Source organism: Spinacia oleracea, chromosome 4 (genome assembly GCF_020520425.1).
Source record: "Spinacia oleracea cultivar Varoflay chromosome 4, BTI_SOV_V1, whole genome shotgun sequence".
In the NCBI taxonomy this organism is placed as follows: Eukaryota; Viridiplantae; Streptophyta; class Magnoliopsida; order Caryophyllales; family Amaranthaceae; genus Spinacia; species Spinacia oleracea.
In genome coordinates, this window is record NC_079490.1 from 120,859,356 (window position 1) to 120,865,136 (window position 5,781).

The window sequence follows — 5,781 nt, forward strand, 5'->3', positions numbered from 1 at the left end:
TATAAATCACTAGTAGAAAAATCGACATGTGCTTCCCTTCATGTGCGGCTCGTTTAGTAAATTGGCAGCACTTAAGAGGGAAAAATATATACATTTTTACAAGTGCGGGCTCATTTTAGAAAATTGGCAGCACTTGAATCCAAGTGCGGGCATATTTGTAAAATGAGCCGCACAAAACATTTCTAAAAACGTTTCCCCATTTTTTTTTCATTTCCCGCTTATCCTCATTCCTCTTCTCTGGTTACTTCTCTTCCCTCTTCTCTCCTCCTTCTGTTCGACTCCTTCCCCGAATTGCATTACCTTAGTTTTCCCGAACTAAGGAATCCCTTAGATATGATGCAAAATGTCTCTGGTTCTCTAGTCGCGAAATCCAACACTTACATCACTCACAGCATACACCGCACGACTACCCGCGTTGCCGCTGCTGTTCCCCCACCGGCAAAATCGTCCTCTTCCCGCCGCCGCCGCAGCACACAGGAGTCGCTCCTCCTTATCTCTTATAGGTTTGTAGTTTAAATTTAATTATTTGTTCCTATAATCTTGTTAGTTTATTGACGAATGCCTAATTTTTCAATGTTTTTCGATTGTGTGCTCGTTTTGCTTCTACCTTCTCCCAGATCGAACTAATTCAGGTTTGTTCTTCGATTTTTTGTTTTCATTTTTTTTTGACGATTCTTGTTTCTGATCTAATGCTTTGCATTGAGAAGTTCAATTCTAGTGTTTTTTGTGTAATTATTGTTAATTTCTCTTAGCTTTTGATTTTTTAGGGCTTTGTTTTTATTTTTTAACTTTTTTTATTGTTCGAATTGCGATTGTGTTCAATGGTGATGTATGATGGGTTTATATTGTTTGATTTTGGAATTTGTTGATGGTTTTGGATTTGAATTAGATTTTGTTAGCTGTACATGAACTAAAGGCTGGACTTGAATCAGCCAGAGTTGTTCCAAAACTTCTAGCTGAAAAATATTCAATGGATAGGTAATAAATTCAATCTGTAAATTTGAAAATCGACTAGCATCGGGGTGTTGCCGTCCAAGGAATAACTGAATAAGTTTGCTAATTACATCATTAAATGAGAAACTTTTTAGAAGTTGAGATCACTAGGCAGCTTGAGACCCACTCTCAAATCCCATACTGTTACCTATTATAAATGAAATTGTTAGTGAATTCTGGAATGTCAAGTCAGTCTTTGTTCAAAAAAAGTCAGTCCTATAAGCGATGATGTTTATTGCTATTAGTCGTCAATTGTAGTGATGATATTTTGATTTTATTGCTGTTAATCGTCAATTGCAAATGAATTAGAAAATATTTTTATGCAATTCGTTGTATTTTATTGCAATTTGTTGTACTTTATTGCTATTAGTCGTCCATTGTGGTGATGTTATTTTGATTTCTATGCTAATTGGTATCATGGTTGAGATGAAGCTTACATGAGATGCTTGCATAAATGCGAGCTTTAATTACACAATTATATGGGTGTGGAAGATGTTGTGGCTTAACTGAAATCTACTTCAGGTGCACATATGTCAAATTACTGGTAGTTTCAGTTGTTCTTTGTCCTGTAGTAACACTAGGCAGTAATTTCATCCTCACGTATCTTGCAGTAAGACTAGTTAGTAGTTCAACCTTATACTTTCTCCTGAAGTAAGAGTTGTAAGTAGTTTCAGCCTCTATTTGTCTTGCAGTCAGAGTAGCAGTAGTTTCAGCCGTGCTTCGTCCTACAGTCAGAGTAATCATTAGTTTCAGCGGCGCTTTTTTCCTACAGTATAAGTAGTAAGTAGTTTCAGTACAAGATGCAGTGTTGAATTTATAAACCATTATTTTTTAGTCATGTGACTTTTACGAATGATTATTTTGGTTTTGATGTTGAATTTTGTTTCTAAATGCTCATGTTGTTAAGGTTCCTTGCAAGAACGAAGAGCTTCAGGAACTTGTAGAGCATTTTAATGTCAGGAACTTGTAGAGCATTTTAATGTGCGTTTGGCCTTACACATGTTACTTATAGTTTTAAAAATCAAACTAGTTTTTCTAGATGGATCTCTCATCGAAATCAAACTAATTTATCCATTCAGTTCTACTCCTATGCATGCTTCCGCAGTCAAAATCCATTTGTGTGCTTGCTGTAAAAAGAAATGATCTTATCTTTAGCATTAGACCCTATTGACAATCTAGATTATCCGTGCCTGCATTTTATTTTATTTGTATAGTAGGTTGTTTTGTTAGTTCCTAGACGCCTCTCTGATTTGCTGCTTACGGTCTTCAAACTACAATGCAGGGTGACCTTCCTGGCCGCAGAAACATGTTTGGTAGCCTGTTCAATTAGAAATGCATATCACACAAGGTGCCAAGGAATCTTTGGTCAAGAACATTTATCACGCGCCACACATTTATCAAGGTGCATGGGGGGCTGTTGCAACTACAATGACATTGCTGTCAATGATTGGGTATGTCGTCTATTAATGAATCCACTCCAAGGATGACTCTGGTGCGACGTGGTTGGTGGAGACATCAAAATGAAGGTATCGGTAGACTTTAAGTTGAACACTTTAAGTTGGTTAGTCTGTATGGGTGCTTGTCTGTATGTGTATGCTTTCAATTTCAATGAATTTAGTACTAATTGGTGTTAATCTAGGGCTGTTGTAGTCTGTTCTACTGGGTTTATAATTTTGGTTTCGTCTGAGTTTTTGCTGAATTATGTTATGCTTTCTGTATTCTATTGTGGTCTGATCTATACATGGTCTCTTGTTGTTGCATGCCTTGGTAATTTTCTACTGTTGTTTTGTTGTCCCAGTCATGTCTTCATTTTACATGTTACGCATCTACTTTTTTCTTTTAGTTATTTTCATGTTTAGTATTTTAGTTTTTCCATTTTCTGATTTATGTGATTGTGCATCTGAAATTAATATCACGAGAAAAAAGTTTTTAAAGCGTTTTTAAAGCCTAAAATCAGTTTCTGGTCGTGTACATATTTCGTGTTTTTTATGTTGTTCTGATCTGCACATGTTATGAGTTTATGTACTGATGCGCTGCATTCTGAATTGATGCTTGCTGATCTACACTGATGCATAATGGTCTGCTTGGTCTGTTAATGGTCTGCTTGGTCTGTTAATATTCAGCTGACCAAATCTGCTTTCTACTGCTGACATAAGTTGACTTAGGTTTACTTTCTAGTGAATATAAGGCAACTTTGTTACAACTTAATAATGCAAGTGGGTTAGCTCAAAACATACTTTCGTGAAAGCAAACAAACACCTACATTGATCCAATAAACCTTCAATGTGTGTAACTAGCCATAACTAGGTGACATTGAGTTGAAAGTTGGGAGCAAAATGATCCATTTTAGTCAAAATATGACCAATAATGATCAAACGAGCCTTAAATGTGCATAACTTGACCAACTTAGGTGAGAATGAGTCTTAGAAATATAAAAATAAGTACATTAAACATGTAAAGGGTTTTAAATACTTATATAGCTTCATTAGTTGAAAGTTGGGAGCGAAATAAGCCATATTAGTCAATATATGACCTATAACGATCAAACGAGCCTTAAATATGCATAACTTGACCAAAGTAGGTGAGAATGAGTCTTAGAAACATAAAATAAGTATGTAAAACATGTAAAGAGTTTAAAATAATCATTAAGGTTCATTAGTTGAAATTTGGGACTGAAATAAGCCATTTTAGTCAAAATGTGACCTATAATGATCAAACGAGCCTTATATGTGTATAAGTTGACCAAATTAGGCTAGAGTGAGTCTTTGAAACTTTAAACTAAGTCTAATGAGCATGTAAAGGGTTTAAAAACTTATTTAAGTTCAGTAGTTGAAAGTTGGGTGCGAAATAAGCCATTTCACTCAGAATGCGACCTAACGATCAAACAAGCCTTATATGTGCATAGTTTGACCAAAGTAAGTGATAATGAGTCTTTGAAACATAAAAATAAGTTTATTAACCTTTTAAAGCATTAAATACTTATTTAAGTTCATTAATTGAAAGTTAGGAGCGAAATAAGCCATTTTAGTCAAAATATGAACTATATTGAACGAACGAGCCTTGAATGTTTATAACCAATGTGGGTGATTATGAATCTTTGAAAAACAAATGTAGGTTATTTAAAAATATGAAGGGTTTAAAATACTCATTTAGGTTCATTATTTGAATATTGGGACCGAAATAAGCCATTTTTGTCAAAATGTGACTTATAATGATCAAACGAGCCTTAAATGTGAATAACTTGATCAAAGTAGGTGAGAATGAGTCTTTGAAACATTAAACTAAGTCTAATGAACATGTAAAGGGTTTAAAATACTTATTGAAGTTCATTAGTTGAAAGTTGGGAGCGAAATAAGCCAATTTATTCGGAATGTGACCTATAACGATCAAACAAGCCTTATATGTGCATAACTTGACCAAAGTAGGTGGTAATGAGTTTTTGAAACATAAAACTAAGTATATTAAACATCTAAAGGGTTTAAAATACTTATTTAGGAAGTTGGAATCGAAATAAGCCATTTTAGTCAAGGTGGCCTATAATGATCAAACGGGCCTTAAATGTGGATAATTTGACCAAAGTAGGTGAGAATGAGTATTTGAAACATAAAACTAAGTATGTTAAACATGTACAAGGTTCAAATTACTCATTTAGGTTCATTAGTTGAAAATTAGTACCGAAATAAACCATTTTTATTATTATACTGTTCATTATTTCATTGTTAGGAGCAAATTAAGTCTTGCTTTATTATATGATATAATATTTTAATATAACTAAAGTATATTTTTTTTTTGATGTTCGATTCTGTTAAGGTATTCAACAATCCGAGGGAGCAGCCTTTCACCACCATGGAGATAAATGAAGTTCGAGACAAGTTGAAAAACTTCATTACTAGTGATTATCTTTGATATTTTCTTGTAATGAATCATAGATTATGAATGCTAGTTTTTCATATGATTGTAATGTACTCGACTTTTAGATTCACAATTATACTTTTTATTTAATTATCTATATAATTGAATTTTTTTTATCTGATGTATGGAGGGTAACTAATGGCGTGGACCAGTTGTATAATACATGTAACAAGGAAATATAACAAATTTCTAGATCAGGTGCTGCTCATTTTTAGGCCAAGTGCGGCTCATTTATAAGCCAAGTGCGGCTCATTTTATGCTTGTGCTGCCCATTTTTTGTCAAGTGCGGGCTCATTTTCAAATTGAGCAGCACCAAATATGTCAAGTGCGGGCACATTTTCAAAATTGGCAGCACCAAATATGTCAAGTGCGGGCTCATATTATAAAATTGGCAGCACCAAATTAGTCAAGTGCGGGCTCATTTCCAAATTGGCAGCACTTGAAACATCAAGTGCTGCCAATATTTTGGCAGCACTTGAGAAACATCAAGTGCGGGCACGCCATGTGCTGCACATGTAAAAGCCCGCACTAAACCCCTTAAACTGAGCCCGCACTTGAGCTTTTTTCCTCTAGTGAATAATTCAACCTTATTAGTTATAATCGAGTTGTTTTAACCTTAAAGGAATGTAGACCAAATCAAGAGTTTAATGACTAAAAGTTCCCACTAAAACCAAGAAATTTACATGCTTTACAAATTGTAAACATAAAATTTTATTTCCTAGTCCAACCGGAAACTTACAAATTTAATTAAAATTTAAAGCTCATATAAAATAATATTTAAATCCTTTTATTTTATTCCCAGTTGTTTAAAATTAATTAATTTAAATTTTATCAAGGTTTTAATTTTAGTAAAATAATTAGTATAAAATATTTTAT

General features: G+C 33.8%; 1 long non-coding RNA gene across 1 annotated transcript; it reads left to right on the forward strand.

Moving 5' to 3' along the window:
• The first annotated feature begins 200 nt into the window (after positions 1-200).
• Positions 201-5,021, forward strand: LOC110806056 (uncharacterized). Its single transcript, XR_002538202.2, has 3 exons — positions 201-503; positions 2,276-2,519; positions 4,804-5,021. It is a non-coding gene; the product is annotated as an uncharacterized lncRNA (long non-coding RNA).
• Positions 5,022-5,781: the final 760 nt, after the last annotated feature.